Source organism: Melanotaenia boesemani, chromosome 9 (genome assembly GCF_017639745.1).
Source record: "Melanotaenia boesemani isolate fMelBoe1 chromosome 9, fMelBoe1.pri, whole genome shotgun sequence".
Classification (NCBI taxonomy): domain Eukaryota; kingdom Metazoa; phylum Chordata; class Actinopteri; order Atheriniformes; family Melanotaeniidae; genus Melanotaenia; species Melanotaenia boesemani.
This window is the reverse complement of record NC_055690.1, coordinates 34,487,220-34,511,822: the sequence shown is the minus strand read 5'-3', so window position 1 is coordinate 34,511,822 and position 24,603 is coordinate 34,487,220. Positions and strand designations below refer to the sequence as shown.

The 24,603-nt window shown below is 38.7% G+C and overlaps 1 long non-coding RNA gene across 1 annotated transcript in view; it reads right to left on the bottom strand.

Moving 5' to 3' along the window:
* Positions 1 to 24,603, bottom strand: part of LOC121646076 — a 314,450-nt gene that overhangs the window by 195,019 nt on the left and 94,828 nt on the right. Inside the window, exon 4 of the long non-coding RNA XR_006011554.1 lies at positions 7,645 to 7,678. This is a non-coding gene — a long non-coding RNA (uncharacterized LOC121646076). The remainder of the gene's footprint in view (positions 1 to 7,644; positions 7,679 to 24,603) is intronic.

Below are 24,603 nucleotides of genomic sequence, written 5' to 3'. Positions count from 1 at the left end.
GCTGCTGTCATCAAATTTAAGAGCAGGTAAGATTTCTAATTACTAATATAATGTCTAACTTTGAGAATAAAGTATTTATAAAGTGAAATGATGAAAATGCAAATCTCATTAAAATTATTTACATTTTATCCTGAATCATTTTTCCATTTATCCTGAATTATCCTGAAACTTCCTTGTTAGAGGCGCTGCAGAGGAAGACCCATATTTCACTTAATAGGCATGTAAAACAGTAACATTTACATCCTACATCTGGTCCTCATTTAACTGTAGATTAACTGGATTAGACAAACTGCTATTTGAGTTAGTTTAACTTTATTAATCATATATGCACTACCAAAGCTTTACTGGAACACATTATTACTGAGTCAAAATGAGAGATCACCAACCACCCAGGAAGCGTTCACCAGGCCGTTATATCACAGAGGAAAACACCTGTCTCATCACTATAAATCTCTCAATTTAATATCTTCGTAAGCCAAGCATTTTTCACTAAAGCAGGAGGGGAAACAATAAATCTGGCTAATTAAGAATCTGCTGAACACAAAGTTAAGAGTTTCTTTCTGCACCACGTTTTAACGCAGCGTTAAACAATGTTTAACAGCCCATTTCACCAAAATGTCACTGCTTTTCTAATCAAGAGAAGGTTGGTGAGGTGAGGTAGCTCTCAGCTACCCCACCGCAGGCGTACAGTGGCTGATGTTAGCAGCTCTGATATCGTGGTTGAGCATGCAGAGACGCTTCTGCAGGCATGACATCTGAAGGTTGTCCTCAAGGCAGGACTCGTCTCCCTGCTGCTGCACTTCGCTCAATATTGTTTAATTTGCAGGCCCAAGTTTGGTTCCAACTCTTGATTAAATGTCCCCAAACTCACTAGAGCAGCAGCTAAATCTGATGTGACTGTGTGTCTGTATGCAGGACTAAAGCCATCGAGCAGCCGGGAAGGATCTGTCTTTATCCCCTTTACCACCTCTCCTTAATATTCTATAAAGGAACCTGCAAGGAAAGGGTCTTATTAAAAATGTAAAAATCCTACAACTTTTTATTAAGCTGGGCAGCCCCACAGTTTCGAACAAAAGCCTAGTTCTCGGGAGGGTGGTTCAGCAGCCTCCAGCCTGCAGAAAGATTAATTGGATTGCAGTGATGTCGGCTTCTCGGCTGAAGCGTCATTGTGGATTAAAAGTCAAAGTCAGAAAGCACCTGCAGACGGGGTTTGAGTCCTGCTTGTAAGTTCAGTCACATCTGATCGCACCTGTCTTCTCTGGAAAGAGCTCCCAAAGTTTGACAGTGAACTTAAAGGCCATTATTTCCCAAGGAGAAAGAAAGTGAGCCTGTAGACCAGGGCTGCATAGCAGATGGAAATCTAACTAAAGCTCAACGGCAATCTTCCATCTCTAATGGCTCCAAATCTAAACCAATCCATAGTGATACTTGAAGCTGTTAATTAACTTCTGATTAGATCCCAGCTTATCGCATGATGTTTCATTAATGGGTTGTCAGCTGTTTAAATGAATGTGTCCATGTCAGAAGTTAAGTGAGAGCCCAGCTGTTAGAGGGTGAACAGTGTCTCCTGTTGACAAATTTTTCATTAAATACAGACATGTTGAAGGTTAATGTGTTGGTCTGTAAGTCAGAGAATTCCTGTGTTAAAGCAGCAGTGTGAAATAGAGAACAGCCAAATTGTAGCCATTAAAGATCAAAACTCTCCAACAAAAGGGATTTTTCTTTCGTTCAGTTTGCTTTGAACCCTCCATCTGTATGTTATCTGACTTGACTGCTGTGCCCTCTGCTCACACGGCAAAATGCTCACAAATGGTGCAGAACGTGGCGCCGTGTTTACTGTTTGACCAACCAATAAGTGCACACATCACTCCATTACTCACTGACCTCCCCTGGCTGCCCAGATCTAATTCAAGTAATGAATGCTGCATGCAGTGACTTCTAGGTCTGCAGCAGTCACTGTGTTCCTTTCAGGAACATCGTCTGGTGCAGTCATCCCTAAACACAAGCAGTCCCAACACAGACTGTTATTGTCAGCTTGACTTTCAAGAATCTCTTTAAGACTCATGTCTTCTAGCACCCCAAAACACTTAACTCGCTCAGTTTTGAGTCTCTTGTTCTTACATCCACGGCTTGCCTTTTAAGGTCCATTGTCTAGTACCTTGTTAAACCCCGTTTAATAACTACATTAATTCTTGGTGTGATAGATTGAACAAGGTATTGGAAACCTTCCTCAGAGGTTTTCTCCATATTGACATGACAGCATCACACAGTTGCTGCAGTTTTGTCGGCTGCATCCATGATGAGAATCTCCCGTTCCACCACATCCCAAAGCTGCTCTACTGGACTGAGATCAGGGGCCTCATGCATAAAACTGTGCATAACAAAGCAAACTACAGAGAAAAAAGGAAATAAAATGCACAAAAACTTTCAGATTTATAAAAGCATGTGCACTCATCAGACCAGCAATGTTTCTCCATCTTCTATTGTCCAGTGTTGGTGAGTGTGTGTGAATTGTAGCCTCAGTTTCTTGTTCTTCGCTGGCAGGAGGCACCTGGTGTGGTCTTCTGCTGCTGGAGCCCATCTGCTTCAAGGTTAGACATGTTGTGTGTTCAGAGATGCTATTCTGCAGACCTTGGTTGGAACCAGTGCTTATTGGACCTCCTGTTGCACTATATAAGTACAAGTCCATTTACCATTTTAGTCTTATTTTAGTCACACATTGGTGGAAAAAGAAAAAACAGCAGCTTAGTCAGCTGTTTCCGCAACAACACCTGTAAATGTTCCACACAGCTGTTTTACTACTGTAGATCCTCAGTCATCCAGGTCACAGTAATCAAAAGAGTTAAAGTCAACTGGACTTTTGTTTCTTTGTTCTTGAAGATATTTCACTTCTCACCGAAAAGGCTTTCTAACCAGCTGGTGAGGAGATTCAGCTTTTAAGCATTAAAGGAACATTAACACGTTTAAGGTCGGTTTGCAGAAACTCAAGGGGATGTTCTCCAAACATGAACTCTCGTCTGCTGCCTCTCCAGCTACTCCTACTGAACAAATTCAGGTTTAACACCAAAGTAAAAACAGAAACCCCAAACTGAATAAATTTATTGTTGCTCCCAGGGCACAAATTACACCGGAGCTTTTGGGGGAGCCTTTGCTGGGCATGCACTGTGACTTTGCACATCATGTGCACATGCACATATATTAGTGCGCATAGCGCGGTCAAAAATATGGTTACTATAAACAAAAAAAACCCTCTACTGCTAATGTGTGCAGCTTCTTTAATCAGAAACAGGGACAGAAAGTTCTTTTAACAGCCATAAAAGAAAGCATATGAAGTGTTTTTTGTATGGACGCTCACAACACCCTTCAAACAAAGAACACTGCTGTCCACGGTGATGAAGGAAGGATTTGGAGGATTTAATTAAATAAATAAAACACAAAGTTGACAAATCAGTGCTATTCTTTTCAAGACACATTCCTTTTTGAAAAATGAAATGTAACCTTAAAGTGAACTATTTTTAGGGCTCCCCCTCACGGTATCAGTTGAATGTCTTTAGGGGAGCTCCTGTGCCTTTCAAGGGAGCTGAGCTCCCCTTAGCTCCCCCGTAATTTGAACCCTGGTTAATCCGTTGTTTACTTGCGATGAAAAAGCCATTTTCAGTCCTGGTCAGTCAATGAGCCAGATTTTCTCCTTTCTTGTTGGTCAGCAGTCATTTGTGGGACTATTCTCTTCTAGTGGGCAGCTGTTGTAACCATGACATTGCCGAGACAGTTTGGTTTGGTTTGATTGAGTAAAATGCAGTGTGACGTAAGAGATTTAACAGATTGTAGGGATGAACGAAATGCTCAAGTGACAACCTTCTACTCCACCCATTTATTTGTCAACCATTCTAATGTCAAATTTCCAACCAAAATTCTTCTTGGACACCTCACGAGAAAATCGTTCTGCTCGGCTGATGTGTCAAAAAGAAGCAGCGAAACTTCCGAATCAGGAGAACAAAGTGACGCCATTTTGTTTTTGGCCCTCAAGATCAAGAACAAAGTTCACGTAACAAGTAACAAGTTTTATTGACACCATGTGACCTCATTGACTCTTGTGAATCATTTTTAATGCTGGTAAATTAAAACTCCCTACCTACTGGTTTTGATGACTTTCAGATGAAAAGGGAAACATCTTCAAGAGCCAAGAATCTGAAGTGCAGTTGTCCTTATTCAAGCTTTCACAATCAATGTGATTTTAACTGACCAAGGGTAAATTCACACTGGTGCTATTTAGCCCACATTAAGCAAACCCTGGTTCACGTTCATGGATGGTACGGCTTGTTTGGAGTGGTACTGCTGCTCATCCTGGACAGACTTTCGTAAAAATCTCATTGGGTTTGAACACCAAAGTAAAAAGAAGAAACAAAGATAACATAAACTTCATGTTGCTCCATTGTTTACTTGTGGTGAGAAACTTGGTTTAAGTCCTGCCCAATCAATGAGCTGCATGTTCTTCTTTCTTCATGGTCAATTGTTCTTTCAGTAACTATCACCCGCTAGCAAACAGTTATTATAACTGCATGATGGTTCAGTCTGGTTTAATGAAATGCAGTGTGAAAGCAAAGCAAACCAAAGGAAGGTGGCTTGGGGAATACACTGGGGATAATGGGAGACTCACAGCCAAACACACCTGAACATATAGAGTAAAGAAGATGTGACCAGACAGCAGTTTTCTAGTTGACCTCATGATCTGCAGCTACCCTTTAACAATATTCCACCCCAGGTGTATTTTGACCAACAGCTACTTGGAAATTTTCAAGGAGCTAAAAAAATGATTCTAGTCATGCATTTTTGCAGCTACCTTGTGGGCAAAAGCAATGGGTAGATGGGCAACTGAACCCTGCCGTAATCTCTAATGATATCCTTTAGTTGGCATAGACAGTTCAGACTGGATGAACTTAATGTCTGTTCATATTTAAAGCGTTTCTTTTATTTACACCTTGGAAGATAATCCTGCCTCCTGGAAAAGGTTCCTGCTTTGAAATTCATGAGTTTAAACTAGGCATTTCTTCCAAACTCAGACAATAAATTACAAACTTGGTCTTTTCAGACATTGTAAAGTAAGATTGAAGAAAAGAAACAATGTTTTGTGGGTCTGCATCCTTCAGCAGGATGCCGGGAGGTAAATAATAAAGAAGTTTGGTGCATCAGTTCAGTTGCATGGCATTTTTTTCCGTTCAGCTCCCTGGAGGCAGCCAAAATGGCTCTCCAACTTCTAGGATTATACATTAATGTCTGAGCCCTGCCAAAGAAAACACACAGTCTCACAGCAGGCAGTGGTGGCAGTCAGATCTGCTGCTACAGTAACTCTACCTGCCACCTGTGCAGCTAACAAGCCTGAGCAGAGCTTGTAATGTTCTATTCTCTCTGTACACTGAGGTGGTGGGAGTTGGAATTACAGTAAACAGTGTTTGGAAAAAGCAACTAAAGAATCAGATCATAAATGAAAAAGTTATAAACCAGACAGCTTTCTGACTTTAACTGTGCATCTCCTTCCCTCATGTGTGGTCAAATATTTGAAAAGTGCTTCGAAAACTTTCAGAGAAATGATGCTGACAGACGACGAGGAAGATGAAAAAGGGATAAAAATGCAAATCTACATTTAAACCGAGCAGTGCTGGAAATCTCTTAACACCCTAAAGTTCTAAAAGTGGCTCTGACAGCAGAGTGAAGCAGGGATACTTCTACAAATATATTAGAAGTGCTGCAAAGAGCTGTATCAGTCTAAACTTTCTCCTTCAGCTGAGAGTGATGCTCATGACAACCTATTCCACCATGTGTCTTCAAATAGACAATACCCTTCCACTTCTACCTTCCAAATATTGTCTTATGTAATTCCAAACCAACAATTCTAAATGGAAATCATTAGGTAAAGTTGCTTCGAAGACATATTAGTTTATCCTGAATACAATTAGTTAATTATATATATATATATATATATATATATATATATATTAATTTTCAAACATGTGATGTGTCTCATCATGGACATAATTGTTTACCAGCAACAGCCAAGTTTTTCCTGCATTGATCAATTTAACCCACAGCATGTTTCATTATCCCAAGAATTAGAAACCACAAAAAATTTAAATAAAAAATGGTTTATTTTATATTAATTCAATTACTAACCATTTCTAGCAACATTTACTGCAAGGGTGTTTTTCACATGTTAAACGTTCTTAATGCGCATTTAAGGGATCTAAATATGAAATATAGCCATTTTACATCCTATTTACATTTTATTTCCACTTTTTGAGCCAAGCAGAAGTTTTATACCAGAAATGGTTTAATCTGTTTTTTTCAAACTTTGAAATGGATCAATATCCCTAACAGTTAAATGACTGGAATCCCCCATCCATGGGTTTTAAGTGAGATGGCAGTGAAATGGTTTTCATCATACCTCAAAGGCAGGACTCAAATCTATGATTTTGAGAGGACCATTGGGCATAACATCTAGGGTACCCCAAGGATCTATCCTGGGGCCTCAGCTTTTCTTGGTTTATATTAATGATATGTCAGCTGCCACACAGTGTAAATTACTTATGTATGCCGATGATGCTGTTTTACTTGTCCCAGGGAGTGATGTTAGCGACAATGAAATTACTCTTGGAAAAAAGTTTGAGTCAGTCAACCATTGGCTGGTCAATAATAAGCTCTCTATACCTCTGGGTAAGACTGAGTCTATATTAATTGAAACAAAAAGAAAACTGGCAAAATCTAATGCTTTAGTGGCCACGTGTAATGGAAGTAAAGCAGTGGCTAAATCAAGTGTGACATATTTGAGGTTAACATTGGATCAGTCACTTACTGGGGAATTTATTGCTTCCAAAGTGTTAGTTTAATGTGTCTGCAAATTAAAGTTTTTCTTTCCTAGGACAAATGGCTTGGATTTTCCTGTAATGAAGTTACATGTCTCAAAGTTTTTATGCTCTTATATGATCATGGTTCACACACAGCACAATCATATTGCAAGGGCTGGTAGCCATTCCTGTTTAGTGCAGCTAATGTGCAGTTAATGATGCAGCTAGTAACTTTTTTTTCAAACTGGTATTATGGGATGAATTTCTTTGCCAACCTCCATAAAACTTGTAACATCACAGAGAAATTTTAAAAGCCTGGTTAAGAGATTTTTATGGAACAAGGTGAATGTTAAGTGAAGTGTGATGAGCTTTTACTGGCGTTTTGTATTTATGTTATGTGATTTGTTTATATGTGATTTTATACTCTGCATGTCCATGTACAGTAAGGCTCTCTTCCTCTTCTCTTTGTTGTTTTTGTTTTTTAACACCAAGGACCATGCTGGATTTTATTTATACTTGAGTATGTTATCCTTCGGAATACTTTTTTACCCTTTGGTTTCAGAAATCAATCAATCAGTCAATTAATCAGTCAGTGCACTCAGACCTGGACACTAAACCACGCTAAACTTACTAAAAAAAAGAACAAATACAGTATAATCACATGTTTACACCTTTAACAGCTCCTTTTCTGTTATTCCCGTAAGTTTAAAAGGTTGCATGATTTCAGCTATTCTTTTCCTTACATATCTGATATGATGCCAGACATTTTAAGACTTTGTCAGATGATCAAAATCAGGCAACTTACTAATGAAGCCTCACAGTCGTCCACTGATCGAGATCTGAAAGAGAAACAAAACATTAGCAGTCATGTTCTGAAAGTCCAACAGAAAGTGTCATTTTTAATCTTTATGCTGTTTTTTCATTAACCCATGAACACATGGTGCCCGCTTGCTAGCTTTTGATTGATGTCTCAAATCACCCATAGATGCTGCTGTGTTTTCTCAGCAGGCTAAGGCCTGGTACACACATAAGGATTTTTTTATCTAAAGAGATTTTTTGTCAGAGTTCAGGCATTTAACAGTTTTGATCATACTGTGTGTGGTGTGCTCGGATAATCTCATCACAGAACAACACACACATAACAGTTCTGTCCCACAACCGATCTAGAATCTAGTCCTCCGAGCCGGAAATCTGTCGTGATCAAACATGATCAGTAAAAAACTAAGAAGAACCATAGCAACAACCAGAAAACACGAACCCAGCATGGAAGAGGATGTACAAGATGAGAGAATGATGGTGGTCTTGGGACTATTGTTAACAGAAAAATCCAGAAGTGAAAAAACATAACAGACAAACTTTATATCCTTCCTTGCTCACCAGTCAACTCGCTCTCTGATTGGCTAAATTCTGTTTCATGTCACAATCCACACAGTCACAACTCAGGAGTCGTCGGCTTTCCTCACACACGTGACGATTTTTGGTCGTAAATACTGAACATGTTCAATACTTCCGACTGTCGGCCACGACCTGTTTCAGAGGCAATTGTTGGGACGAATTTGCTCTTAACACACCTCAGACTAAATGATCATTTTACAGGAAAATCTTATAAGACTCAAGATAACTGGGCATTTGCTGTCCTTGGTTGTGAAGGTGTAAAATTAGGAAAAAAACAGACCAGTAATTTCTATGTGTGGACCAGGTCTAAGAGTCTGTATTAAAAGAATATGCCTCCCCATCTTCTTCTATAATAATAATAATAATAATAATAATAATAATAATAATAATAATAATAATAAACAAGACCGTCTTCAATCAAATTCACTGCCAGCTGTTTGTAAATGAGTTGTTTTATAGACAACTACGATTAGTTTTGGTAATATAATGATCTTCTATCGCAGAAATTTGAGTTTGGTCAACATTAAGACCAGAATTTCATCCTGTATGAGCCAAGCTGTCATCTTATTGGGTTTTATATAAGTAGGTTTTAACTATATACAATATTTACAGATTTTCTCCAACAACATTCAGTTTTTAGACTGAGAACAGAGCAGAGAAGGCCGTCGGTGTCAGACTGGAACAGCCGTTCCTGATCAGACAGGAGGGACAGTGGCAGCACTTATCTGCTAACTCCACATTTTACCTGGAAGACACATTTACAATCCCAGAAAATCCTGGAGTCCCAAATGGCCGACTTTAGCTACAAAATCTCTAGAAGCAAAAAATTATCCATTTTTATGAAACATTTTGTTTTTTCTTTTCCACATTATAGCATAAAATATGGGGCATTTATGGCAAAATAATCACTAATCATCAACTTTTTACTCAGTTTTGTCCTTATCCAACTACTGGTTTTTGGACATTTATTTTCCAGGAACTTTGAATAAAAGCATTATATGGAAATAGTTTTAGATGAACAAGACTTGATTCATCGCAGCTCTGCCTCGTGAAATAAAGAGATAAACTGCTGCTGAGCCAAGTGATGAATAGGTTTCACATCCAGGGGCTTTGCAGGTACATCTAAGCTGCTTCAACTCACAAGAGATAAGCTGCTGGCCTACAAGTCACCTCGGCTCAGGCTTAATTCATAACTTCACCTCTTACAAGAGGACTAAGCTGCAGGGAAGAGCAGTTAGCCTTCAAGGAAGAAAGATGGATCATCTGTTAGTCTGCCTCACCTCTGCCAGAACTCATCAAATTATTGTTTTTTTTCCTAACTTTTTGTACATGATACAGGCTAATAATGATAAAGTCAAATCCCAGGATACCTCTGATAGCCCTCTCATAGGTTGTCCAGCAGAGGTCGGAGGGAGCAGATTTAGCCGGTGAGGTCAGATGTGGTTGATGCAGTTTTAGAGGCTTTAGGTTAAACATAGTTACAGATTTAAACATCAAAAATGCACCTTTTACTCCCGGCCATTTACATTCAGACTTAATCTGTTTAATCACCAGAGCTGTGAAATAGAGACTGTCTTGACAGAAATTGGGACAACACTGAAAAAGAATTGTGAAAATAAAATAAAATAAAAACAAATCCACCTTCACTTCTAGACGCTCTAGCCTCCAGTCTACGACGCTCTGCTGGGTACGACCAAAGCTTACGTCTAGCATTTACTTTTACTGCCTGCCACATGTTGGCAGCAGACTGTCCACCTCATTTGGCTGGATGTAGTTTACAACATGCAAGTTTTGTTTCACAATCACAGAACATATTTTAGTGGTTGAGGCTCTTATTAATATTATCTCACTTTTTCCCAGAAATCCTGTTTTTGAGCATGCTCTTAGGAGTATTAATATTGAATGTGCCTCTTTATTTTTTTGCAAATAGCTATATAACATGATGTGAAAGGTAATGTGATAAGCTGTAATATGCCCTCTTACTGAGGAGGTGAGATATTGTTTATTTGTGTTGGGAAATATGTAAAAATGATTCATTCATTACTTACGGTAAAAACTGAGTTGAAACGGTTAAAATAATTTGTTTATACAATTAAGTACAATATAAGAGATTGTTTAAGCCTGTTTTCACAGTGATGCGTTACTCTGGGATCAACTGTCTCACTGCGCATGCTCACAAGGGGATTTAACGGAGCTCATTCGAGTTAACCCGTTCACAAGGAAACATCCCTGAGTCTCCCTTGTGATCATTTATATCTTTTTACCATGTATGCAATATGTAAATAACACTAAACATAACTGTGATAGCTGTTAGTTTGTTTTCCTTATGTTCTAAGTAAGTGTGGGTACCATGCCGATTCAGCAAAGAAACTCTGGAATACATCATCAGATGAAGTAAGGAAAAGAAGAAAGAAATGGACAGAGCAAGAGATTAAACAAGTCAACACCAGACTGACTTTCACTGGCTGGAGAGAGTTGGAGAGGTAGGATGCTGAATTAGCCAATTTCAGCAAAAATTTCAGCATTGGGGCTTAAAGTCCTGATGTTTCACACAGTTTAATCAACAATAATATTCAGAAACAGATTCTCAAATAATCCAAGACTTCTCCTGAAAGCCGATTCTTTGGAATCCTCAGTCTTTGGTTGCTGAATCAGCACAAAATAACTGCAGCAGGGATGTGAAGTACTCAATACTGTAAAGTCAGACTGACACCATGTCTGGGAGAAATAATTTTCTTCGCTCTCCATAAACAAATTCAGCATATTCACCTTTCATCGTCCACATACGTGTTCACATTCCATGCAGTAATTCCTGGATATCCCGTGGTGATATCCCTGCAGGAGATGTGACCTCCTGCAGTGCAGCAGAATGTGCTGTAGTATTGTAAGTACTATTCACCATGTGTACTCGGCTTCTGCTTGTGATTTCCTGCCTGGCTGTTCCGTACGCCTCCACATCGCCTCCGTGCTGCTTCTCAAACTCCCAACACCGCATCAGGAGTTCACCGTCTGCAGCTCTCGCCTCCTCTTCACTCCTCCAGTTCGGCTTTTTCCATCTCACCATAATAACAACACCAACACAGCAGAGCGTGACATGAAGAGGAAAACCCTTCTGAGCCATTAAGAGACAGACACAGACAGGATGGAGTGTTTACAGCCAGCCGGCCTCGCTCTGCTCTCAGCCTTCCTGTCTTTTTTCCTCTCATCTCTTTGTCCTCTCCAACACTTTATACCTTTCTCTCACTGCTCTCTTGTGTTCTACTATTACACACCCCTGCCTTCCTTTGCACCCCAGTCCTGACTCATAGTGTCCATTTTCCCTCCTGCCTCTCTCAGAAATGTGCCCTCCATCCACTCGCCCTCCAGGTCACGTGCTCTCTTTGTCACAGCACTGTGTTTAAATTATTTCAGACGTAAATCTGTTGCCATAAGTGGATAATAGTCATACATTATTGAGTGATTGCTTTTCATTTTCGACAACAGCTTACTGACTCATCTTCCTGCATAACAGTGTTTACAAATACCAACATTAAAATAAGGCTCCTTAGCAAGACTGCTCGTTAGCATCTTCCTGCCTCCATTGAGATGAGAGTCACAAGGTGTGTCAGCTACAAGGCAATCTATCTACAATCCTTATATATATATATATATATATATATATACCTACATACACACACACAGTATCTCACAAAAGTGAGTACACCCCTTACATTTCTGTAAAAATTTTAATTATATCTTTTCATGGGACAACACTGCAGAAATGACACTTTGACGCAGTGTAAAGTAGTCTGGGTACAGCTTGTACACTGCAGAAAATATTGACACTTTGGGCCCAATTTGGACATTTTCATTTAGGGGTGTACTCGCTTTTGTTGCCAGCAGTTTAGACATTAATGGATGTGTGTTGAGTTATTTTGAGGGGACAGTAGATTTACTCTATTAAACAAGCTGTACACAAACTACTTTACATTGTGTCAAAGTATCATTTCTACAGTATTGTCCCGTGGAAAGAGATAATTAAATATTTGCAGAAATGTGAGGGGTGTACTCACTTTTGTGAGATACTATATATATATATATATATATAGACTGAACAGGAGAGGAGGGGTAGCAAATTTATTTAATAAATTCTTTCAGTGTAAGCAGTTATCTTTTGGAAATTTCACTTTTAAATATGTGGCTCTTCAGCTGAAGGCCAATTTCAGAAAATAATTGCTAATCAAAAAATAATTTGACTGTGTAATTATTGTTGGCAATTTTAACATCCATGTAGACAACCCTCAGGACAACAGGACTAAAGACCTGAGGAACAGTTTGGAGAACTTTGTGCTGACTCAGCATATAACAGAGCCCACACACATTAAAGGACACACTCTAGATTTACCCACTTTGAAAGGTTTGGACTTTTCCAAGGTTACTGTGTGTGATGTGACCCTTTATGATCATTACTGTGTTTTATTTGAGAGTATGATTCCTGTTCACTGAAATGTCTCAATGGAGGTAATCACAAGACAGGGTATAACTGAAAACACGAGTGGGATGTTTAAACTGGTTGTCATTTCAAAACGTACCCTATCAGGGGGTTCAAGCAATGAGCTGGACCTGAGCTGCCAAAGGCGCCATCTCGACCACCTCAAGCGACAGATGCATGGTCAGTCACTATATATACCACTGATATATATGTATATATATATATATATATATATATATATATATATATATATATATAAATATATATGCTGTGTATCACGACAGCTAGAAAATGCAGTAAATTTTGGTTTACTAACACGACATCAGGGGTCTCCAGCCTGAGTCTCTAGAGCTGAAAGTGGCTCTCTGGACCTTCCACAATGCCTCTAAATATGTGGCTAAAATATATTTTTTTAAATTTATCTTTCTTGCCATTAGGTTGGAAACTGGAGACTTCTTTTTTTTTTTTATTTTATTTACATCATTTTCCAAAAATATCTACATCCCTTAAAAGAATGCATATTTAATAAAGGTTTTATGTTTTCCTGCATTTTAAAACCTAAAAATGGAAGTAAAATGTGGTTCTTCAAAAATAACAAATATTCTATGGTGACTCTTCATTAAAAATATATGTTAAGTTTCCTTTTTGAAAAGTCTGGTAACATTTGTGTCTCTAAAGTAGTTTTATTTAGCTGAGTGAAAAAAATGGGTCTTTGGATTTAAAGGCTGCAGACCCCTGCACTAAACACATAAACAGGTTTAGCAGCAGTTTTCTTTTTAAACAGTAACAGTTAAAATATTTCTTCATATTTATTTATAAAATCAAACATTTATGAGAAAGAAGGATGAAATGTTCAGGATTTACTAACTAAAAGGTAAAAAGTCAGCAGGATGAGTTTAAAGCTGTGAAGCTGCTTCCTTCTAAACACAGAAGGAACAATATGTGATGAACATCAGCATCAGGTGAACAGACAGAAAGCAGGATGAGAATCTCACAGCTTCTAGATGGTGAGGAGAGAGAAATATTCACAATATGCACAATAACTTCCATCCATGCACCTTCACTGCTTCATTATCCACATTTCTGGCCTATAAATTCTCTTATCTTACATTCTTAGCTTGACTGTTTAACACCTCTGCACCTGCAGCCTCCGCTACCGGGAGTTAAGGGGTTAACATCTCATTTCTGGGTGTAGCGTCAGGTCTGTAGATGTAACTATAAACATATGTGGTACAAACAGAACTCTCAGCAAACAGCTCAGTAAAACCATTTCTATGAGCAACAAACACAGTTAAAACAATAATAATCAAAAGAGCAGCTACACAAAATCCAAAAAATACATAAACACAGATGATGTTTCCCCATGAACACGAACAAACGACTCCTCTACTAAAAGCTCACATCTCACAGATTCCATAGCTGGAAGTTTCATCTCGTTACAACCAAGATTCACCGAACCAGAGGCAGAAGAAGACCTGATTTATGCTTCACGTTTGTAAAAGTCAGAAAACATTATTACCCTTGCTGTCTTGTCTAAATTAAAACCACATTTATTAAAAAATAAGTAAAAAGTTTCTCATTGTCTTTTGGGAGCAGTTTCCCGTCCAAACATCACGATGTTCTGCTCATCTGCATAAGTTTTGACAGACAAAGAGAAACGTTGGTTCTTCTTCTTTTCAGACAGAAAACGTCTCATTTTAATAAAAAAAAAAAAAAGAAAAAAGGATTTTGTCAACAGCTCAGCAGAATTTCACTAATCTGTCAGTTCTTCTGACAAAAAAGAAAAAAACCTTTATTTTTTGTTATAAAAACATTAAAGTAAAGCTGGCATTTCAGGCTCTCTCTCCGTTGTAATATCTCTGCCCCACTTCCCCACTCCCCCTCCCTCACTTACCATCCACTGTCATCCATCCTGTATATTTAAGGTGGACAATTTCAGGGCTTTATTAGAATGAAGAGGCCAAGCCTGAACGCGAGTCAATCCTGATATTAAGGTAATTCATCACAGTATTGATGCTTCACGCCTGCCGCATTCTGCATGCTGGGCCTTCGCTTCCTGCAGCGTTTTGAAGTGAGTGTTTGTGCGTTTATTAATGTATGGATGTGTGCACGCAGTCCAAAGCTCCGGGGCCAATATTGCTTCATAACAGCCTATTTCAATGCCACATTAGCCCACTTCATCCCCCCACTCACCCTTTCCTTGTTCTGCCTTTTGCCACTGTTTGTTGGCTGATCAATAGGGCCTGTGAATATTTTCCACTCATCTCTGTCCTGTTGTACAAAGCCATCGATCGGGCCTCCGAAGAGACGAAGGTGAGCAGGAAGAGCGACAGGAAGGTTGGCAGGTGGCTCCTCAAAACGTTCTGGAATGCTAAAGAGCACAACCCATTTAACACCTGCACTTCGATCGGGTTGCTCTCTTTATGTGCCCATGACAGCTGAAGGATTGAAGGAGCTGATTCTGCTCTAAGGAGACCAGGAAGGCGAGTGCAGGACGAGGTCCAACCAACTGATATAAAAGGGGAGGATGAAGACTACATCCGTTTATCCAGGAGTGAGACTTTTATAGGAAGCAGACAAAGGTTGAAACCAATGTGTCCTGAAAGGCATCCAATTTGTTTTCTTTCTGCTTCTGTATCGGAAACTAGACAGTGAGGACTTAACACATATATTTTTATTTATGTTTCCAGTTAACACACAGTTACTTAAAAAATGTTTAGGATACAGTCCACTGAACTTTTAACAAAGTTCAAACAAATATGAAAGAAACACAATTCTACATCAGTCTATAGATCCGAGGATCAGATAAATGTGCCAGAAACTGGATGATAGATCAATTTTACCATTAAAAACACACTTGAATGAGATTAATGGATCAACATGTTTGGGCAGAACTTAACAAGCTGCTGAGAGCCATTTAATAATAATTTGATGTGTTGGAGCTGGAAATGTCTAAAATTTGAGGAATGTGGCCCTTGAGGATCGGAGCTGGACATACCTGACTTAAACAGTATCAGACAGCTCGCATGTTGGATGTCCTGCTCAAGTTTGGCAGTGAAAGCTGCGTATATGCCGCCTTTGGCTGCTTGTGAGGTAGATACATACAACATGTCTGCTACGCAATGCTGACTCCACTATCAATGCACCATCAATACTAACATCCTGACAGTCATTTAGATTTTTAAGAATAAAGGAACATTAAAACCAAACTCTGAAAATCACGATTCAAAATTTGTTTTGGGCTTTCATCCCTGCTGCATCCACCATGTTGGTGTTACGCCCGCCCGCTGATCAGCCAGGAGGACCTGGAGTTGCAGGAAGTGCTGGACTCAAAGTGACTGTGGAGACTATCCAGCACCCGCCTCCCCTGCTTCATGATTGGTCACCCTGCGCGTCACTCCCTAAGCAGCTACCCAATCCAGAGGAGAGGCCTCCTTTAAGGAGTCATCATCACCATCATTCGTGGCAGCTGTGGACAGCGGGACACATGCATGCCAGTTTGACAGAGATTTCTGCTTGTATGGTTCAAAGACTTTTCCTGTGTGGATTTTGGAGATTAGGATGTAAAACTAATTCCTTTTGTGTTCTGGGTTTGAGTACCGTCCCTGCCTGAAATAAGGAGGTTTTGTGTTTGGTTTATTGAGAGCTTGGTTTTCTTTTGATTATTAGAAGTCCGCCTGAGAGCGTGTATTTATTTTGTTTGTTAGTATTCCGCCTGTGAGCGTGTAGCCCATTTTAGGGACATTTTTGGTTTGTTTGGTTTGTTTATTAGTGTTAAAGATAATTGTTAATAACCCGACAGGGACACTTTTGGTTTGTTTATTTTGTTTTGTAGTTAAACCATAACCAGAGAAGGATTGTTTGTGTTTGGAACCCATTTTTGTTTTCATTATTAATAAAGAACATTGTATTTTATTTATCCTTGGTCTGCTTTGTCTGTGTTATTGTCCTATTGACCCCTGGAGAAAAAGGGGATGTAACGTTGGCATATTATAAAATTGACATTCAGTTCACACTTGTGAGACATTGGGGTGAATCCCTGCATGTTAATACAGCGAGCAAGCAAACAACAACAAGGTTAAGGACACATTTACTGTTTGGTACACACAAAGTCCAGTTTGTAGTAGCACTCGTTTAGGCAAATACTGTCTCCAAATGTTCTAATTGCATGACATTGTCCAAATGGTTTGAACCGCTTGGGTAATGTGCAGTGTTAAAGCAAACCAAGGAAAGGTATTCTCCATCCAATCAGAGTTCCCTGAACTGTTTAGTTGTGAATGCAGTCTTGGGTGCAGTTATTTAAAAGCTTCTACAGCCACAAATTAGCCATTACTTGGGAAGGTCAAATTATGCATCTAACCCACAGCTTTCCAGAGCTGCTGGAGCTGCTGACAGGCCAGCTAACAGCGCTAACGGCTCACACTGATACGCTTCAGGACCACCTGGTTCATGTGTAGCTCAGGAGATTCAGGTGGGGAAAGTCTTCCACCTCAAACACCGCTCTGTGGCGTAGCTACTTTGCATCTTGCCAGTGAGCTGATCTGCTGTCTGTCAGTCACTTCTGCCTGCGTGTCCTGACCCGTCCACTCTCTGCCCCCTGATCATCCCACACCTCCCACCCCAACCCTAAGGGTTTAAGGAAGTTTTCAAATTCGGCAGTGGGTGGGGTTATGCTAAAAGTAGGGGGTGTAGTTACACTTTTAGAGCTACAACCTCAAGCTAGTGTGGTTGGGAATTATATATTCTGTGTATAGTATACATACTGCATGTATACAGTCGCAGTATAAAGTTCCATATTTAATCAAAAAATCTTCCTGTGCTGAAAAACACAAAAAATACTGAGATTCCTGGTCTGTTACTACATGTTAATATCATCTCGTTCCTTGTGGGTGCATCAGAGCGGGCAGGTACACCCTGAGAATGTGACTGAGGTGGGAAAAGAATATCTTTTTCTTAACGATGGACAAGGAAAACACATTTTATTCAGAATTTACTAAAAGCATTTATGTTCAGGAGACATTTGAAAAGCCCTACTGTCGAGGCTTGTTGAACATGAGAGGTTAAAAATTATTGGGATTTTTCTGGAAATAAGATAATTGTTCCAAATCTGTGCATGTTATCGAATCCACTGACACTAAAGTTTGAGCTGAAACTCATATTTCTTTGCTCTGTTTTTTAAATAAAAGGCAGAGCACAACAACAGGGAGGAGAATTTGCATCTAAATAGCAAATTACAGCTGAAATTGCAGTTTCTTAGAGGATTAGTCCTATCAAGAAGGTGAGCCTTAAGCGGAATGTGGACGTCAATTTACACTTTGATTGCAGATGCTGCAGATTAGTTTAATCATTTCACATTCATACAAATCAGGAAATGTTGCCAGGTACTACAACTGAATGAATAAGGACAATCTGATGTTTTAACCAAGACAAAGAAAAAGAAAGATATTTGTACAACCCAATGGGAAATCAGGTAATAAATATGTACTGACCTTATTATGCTGTTTTGGATGTAATTTTTGCCTATTTATGTACTAAATGTCTTAATATTTGAGTACTTATGGTAACAGTAGGGGTTCCTCTGTAATAACTCTCCCTGCAGGATACCAGAAAATCTTCATCTCTCGGTGGTCGAGTGCTTTTTGTCTTTGAACTTCCTGCAGAGTTATTAATTTTAAATCAGGTAGAAAAGAAGTTGTCTTCATGCTCAAACTCTACTTTTCCCAGAGACAAAAGCCTTATTTTTAGCCGAGTAATGAGCACACCTATACACACACACACACACACAGTGACAATCTGCACAGTCACGATTCGTCACGATTGTGAGCACAGTCTCCTTCACAAAGATGTACGAACACCAAAGAGAGAAACACTCACCAAGATGCTCAGGATGCAGTGACTCACACACAACTGCACACAATGGATCTGAATCATTTAAGAGACATAGTGATGAGTGCTGGATCTTTTCTTTTATCCCTTCTTATCTTATACCTGACCTTTAAAGGAGAACCTGGACTAGAGATGAGTTAGTTTAAAACAGCTCAACATCCACAACAAAGCTCTAAGGAGCAGAAAAAGGAGGTCTGTTAGTTTGAAAAGCTGGCCAATTGATTTTTTTAGTATTAAGAGATCACCCATAACAAATATAGTTTAGCATTTTTCTTCCTTTACAGTGCAGAATATCATTAAAATCATTAAAGTAATCCTGGATCCCTCAGTTGGACCTGCATCCAGAACTGTCATTCAGCTTCATATGTTAACATTGCATTACACCAATTTTAAAGTCTCTGCACTGGCTCCCCGTTAGCCTCAGAATTGATTTTAAGATTCTTTTATTGGTTTTTAAGTCTCTTAATGGTCTTAGCCCACCTTATTTATCTGATTTGCTTTTATCTTATGAGCCCACTAGACCCCTCAGGTCCTCTGGTACTGGCCTTTTAACTGTTCCCAGAGTAAAAACAAAAACCCACGGCGAGTCCTCCTTTTATTTCTACGGCCCTCGTATGTGGAACAGCCTGCCTGAGGACGTGAGGGGATATTTTTAAAAACAGACTCAAGACCCACCTTTTTAGTTTAGCATTTTAATCATTACTTTTATTATTACTATTGTATTTATTCATTTATTTATTCTTAACACACAGGCTGTATTCAGCTTCTATTTATTTATCATTTATGTATTTGTTTTATCATTTTGTATTCTCTTATTTCACAGGTTCTCTTATTTTATTTTATTTTAGATTTGGTTTTACAGTGTTTTATCTCAGTGGTTCCCCACACCACTAGACCCCAGAATTTATGACAGCGTTTCCTTGGTCCTTTTAACTTGCTTTTACCCTCTGTGTTGTGTGTGTGTTTGATGGGAAGGGGTGGGGGGTGGGCTTGCTGCTCTTGGGTTGGGGTTCTGGGGGATTTTACTCTCTGTAAAGCACCTTGAGTTGCTATTTTTATGTATGAAAAGTGCTATATAAATAAAGTTTGATTTGATTTGATTTAAGAGGTTAAGAGTGAAAGAAGTTGAATTTCCATCACAGTTTAATGCAAAATAAAAGTAATATTTCTAAAAGTACAGTTACGATTTGCAGGTGTTTCCATTGAATGGTGTTTAGTGTGTAACCCACAATTCTCGTAAAATCTCATCCCACAATACTCCACTTTGAAGGCGGTGGAGATTTCTAATTTTTTGTCAAACTCAAGGTTATATTTTTCTCTTTAATTATTTTTAAAACATTTCCGTGTCCTCCTCAGTTCATCCTCCGCCATTTTTATATCAAATGAACTGGCCACGTAACCCCCTACGGCACGTCCGTGACTTGTAAATGCAGAACGTGTTTCCATTACGCTTTTGTGATACTTCTATATCAACACGCCTGTAAAACCACCTCACGAGAGTGTGAAAACCTTTTAGCGATTTTTGAGAAATTTTTTAAATGTAGCTGTTTCCATTACCAGTTTATTCCCTCCCCCCAGGGTTTAAGGTTATTCCTAATGTTTTATAAAAGAATAGATTAGATGTAAATTCAGAAGGCATTTGTACATCCTCGTTCTAAACAAAGAGTGAAATTAGGAGTTTTTATTAATGATAGCTCATTATACTGTTATTTTACTGGTCTGACCCACTGAAGATCAGACGATGCTGAATATGGAACAAAAAGGACCTAAAATGCAAATTACCCCCCTGGTTTAGGGGTACTTGGCTTAAAAATTCCTCCAAATAGAGTACAAAAGAGTTTGAGAAGCACTGGCTTATTAGACAGTCTGCAGCACCTGGAAGTATGACTGTTAGTTTCTAAACGAATATGTTTTTGTGATGGGTTTCCTCCATGTGATGGGAAAGACCATCACATGGAGGGAACCTGGAACCTGGACCGTCAGACCAATTAGTCTTCCAGATCTTTGTTGGGAGAAATGGAGCAAAGAGCAAAAAGGAGCATCCAGACTGTTGATGGTAGTAAGCCTCCAAATATTTAACAGCTTGCAGATGAAACCATGTCATAGGGGATGAAGATTATGAGGAAAATTTAACAAAACGGAAGCCTAAAACACTGGGAAGTCTTCTCCTCAGAGCCAGGATTATGATCAACTTCTTTCAAAGCCACAAACTAGAGAGATGTAGGCCTCATTAAAAGTCTAATGGCAGCTAGCGTCTCCACAGGATCGAGTCTTTAACCTTTTCCAGGCTGGAACTCCCCAAGCTACACAGACTCATTAAACCATACAGTCTAACTTCTTCACAGCTGAATGCAGACCAAACAAGAAGGTCAAACCAGCAACCAGCTCATTAACATGCTGACATTTAAGAAAAAAAAGAGCTAAAATTAGGCTTCGATAAACAAAATTCCTAAACTGTTAAATGCTTTTGTTTAGGTTCAGACAGAAACTGAATGCAAGCATCCTCCTGAATGTCGAGAAGTAACAAGCATGACTTAAATTAAACTGGAATTTATTCAAATTGATTGTCTTGAATTTAACAAACATTTTGATGTTAAATATTAAAATTTTTTTATTTCAGGTTTTTTTCAGATTTTTAAAAACAACATCACAGTATTTTATTAGCTGTTCTTTTCATTTCCATCAAAAATCTGTTGCAGGTTTAATTTTTCTCCCTGAATTTCACATCTTCAGAGGATGTTTTTTTACCTGATAAAAATATACTATTCAAACCCTTGTTTAGATTTTTAAGGGACTACAGTCAGATTAATAACTCATGTCGATATTGTACCCCTTCTCTGCTGAACTGTGATTATTGTGCCCATCTCCAGTCTTTTTTTATTAGACCCCTTTGTCTTAGAAACTCTCATCACATATGGTTCCTCGTCTATAAGAATGTCACCATTATTCCAAGTCCAAACAAACCTTGTCCCTCTGAAACCATTTCAGTCCAGTGGCTTTTATGAAATGCTTAAAACAAAAAACACAGTTATTTTTATGAAGATATAAATGCTGAATAAGATGCCCCCCCCCAAGTTTGCTGTGTTTGTCAAAATGCAGTATACCCTGGGTTACGTGGAGACACTGCAGGGGGAACATGAAGGAAAAAAAAGAAAAAGGGGTAACTTGTTTTCTAGCTTCCTGACTTAATGGATGGGACTTCAGTTTGTATGATGAGGTGAGTCAGTTCAGGTGGTCAGCATTACTACACACATGTAAATGTACACGTATGTACATTTAAAATAACTTCTAGATTTTTAATGTGAGATACTGGATTTTTCACTCCCAGATAAGCTGGAATCAGATGTTTTATGATTTTGTAGATCCATTGTAATCAGGAAGTTGCATTGAATGTGTAAATTATTAAAAATATAAGTGTGTAGATAGGTCAGATAAATTAAATACAGATCCAATTATAAAATAGAAATAGAATGAATATAATAAAAAATAATACATTTCATATGTGTGAAGTTGATTTAAAAGAAATGCATTTATTTTTGGAAGGCAGCTCATATTTGTGTTCCAAGTAGCAGCTTCTGCAGACCATGTGTTTTAAATTAGCCATGCGTTTCCAAGGATCCTGAAAATATTCCCACATGATTATCTACAACAGAATTCTCCACACATAGCTTCTTCAGATTCTTTCTTACTCAGAATCTAACCGTACTCAGGGTAAGGTGATCAGAAAATCCTGCGTGTACTTTCTCAGAGTTTGAATAAATCCTCTAAGCTGAAGAGAAATGACAACACCATGCAAAAAAGAAGTTGACCCGTTTGTGTTTTAGATGCTGTTGTGGCTTCTTTAAAAAGCTTACGTCTGTGAGAGTTCAACCAGGACGAGTTTTAAATGGATGTTGTGTCAGCATCCATTTGAATGCTGAAGTCATTTCCTGCCATGCTGTCTGTGGCCAGGTTGGTCCATAGCTCATCGTTCATCACTCTGTAGATCTAACACCATGTATTTAGACCAGATGCCATGATCTGCTCTGAAGCAGCTGATCCGAGGGTGTCGTCGGAAGATTTTCCAGCCATCCGACTTTTTCTGTTTGTGACTCTGACTCCTGTGTTTGACATGTATGACTCATCGTGCATAGTCATGGACTCTCCCCATATCCATCCAGTTAAACACAACCATTTCAATTTCATCCTGCGATCAATTCAAAGTGTTTTACTCGTAACTAGAAGGATGAATGTGACATTTTATGGCTCAGAGGAAAACAAACCAGCCCTCATCTGCCATCAAATTAAAGGAGAATATGAATAATGCATATTAAACTTGAAGATGTGCAACATTATTAGACTGAGGACAGTATATTGCATGTGTCTCAGAGGTGTCTCCATATAGTTTTAATATAGCACTATTACCTGAAGGAGAGTCAATGTTACAGATATATTGAATACAAGATATGAGGCAAAGATGAACACCATGAGTGGGAGTCAAGTACCTCTAATAACAACTATTCGCATCTCCCTGCAGGTGAAAATGCTGCAACAGCTTTCCTGCAAGATCATTTTCTATTAAAAAGGTGCCTTTTTAGGTTTAAAATGCATCTTTTTTCAGTTGCAGTGGTTTGTCAGGCATTTTCATAGCCCTGCAGAGCAGTGAAAGGCACTAAATTCAGACTACTGAGGATAATAAAGTCTGTAAAGAACTGTGGGGTAATAAAAATGCTCATAACAAATAATGATTTTATTAAAGGACTAGCTCTAAATTAGCCAAAGTCCTTGAGAAGCTTGTCAGCGAACAAGTCAAAGAATTTTCAGACACAAACGATATTTTGTCTTATCAGTCTGGATTTAGAGAACTATAAGAGCTGCTATTAAGGTTGTAAACAACATTATTTCACCAAGCACTGGACTGCAGGAGCTGTTGTGCATCTCTTTTTATTGATTCTTCTAAAGCTTTTGCCACAGTAGACTATAACACGACAGAAAGACTTTGAATACTGGTTCATCTGAACATGCTGTAAGCTGGTTTCCAAACTAGTGTGTCCAGCTTGTTTAGTGTTTCTCTACCTTCCTCGCAGTGTCAAAGAGCATTATTTTGGGATAGCTGTTACTTTCAGTATGAGTAAACAATCTTTGTGAGAATGTATCCAGTACTGCCTAACATCTCTACACATGATACAGTCATTTATTGTTCATATTCTTCAATAATCAGTGTTATGGAATACCTCCAGTCTGCCTTTGACGTTATTCAGATTGATTTCTAAGCTTTGAAAGGCTCAACGGGTTAAACTTGAATTATAACATCCTACAAGTATTTAGGGTATTTTCACTGACTGGAATTGGTCGATCTGCTTTCTTACCTCGGCTGGATTATGGTGATCTGTTTATGGATGCCCTGCATCAGTATCTTAAAGGTTTTTGATTTTTTCTGCATTATATTGCACTTATTTTCTTTTTATAGAAATATATAAAAAGGTACGGAGGGTATTTTCTGTATCTTGTCAAAACTGTTGATATACTAGAGTCATGATGTCATAATTCAAGCATAAAACCCAGACCTTTGCCTAATAAAAACTAATTGAAAGGTTATTTGAGTTATTTATCAGCAGTTATTAGATGAAAGAATGCATCAGTACTATTACAAATTTGACCACTGTTCAGGACTTAATTGCTCTAAGAGACCTCATTCTCCCTCTGAAAATATCACTATTGTACCACACAACAGGACTTCGTGCACAGAGCCACATTTCATCAGAACATGGTGAGAGATCAGGGCTTTTTTGTCTAAATGCATTCTCTTTTGCTGTTAAACTGGTGGTCTTTAAAGCCCCTCAAATCATTCATATATGCACAAAAAACACAACTTTGTGTCAAGCAGTTATGTCACTTGTGTGCCACACAATTGTTGCTGGAATGCCAGTCAATAACATGATGACTTATTGTCATACAGTCACACATCGCCTGCTTCCTCACCTTCCTTTCAGCATATCAAGGCCATTGATTGTGGCTGGTGACATTTAGAGA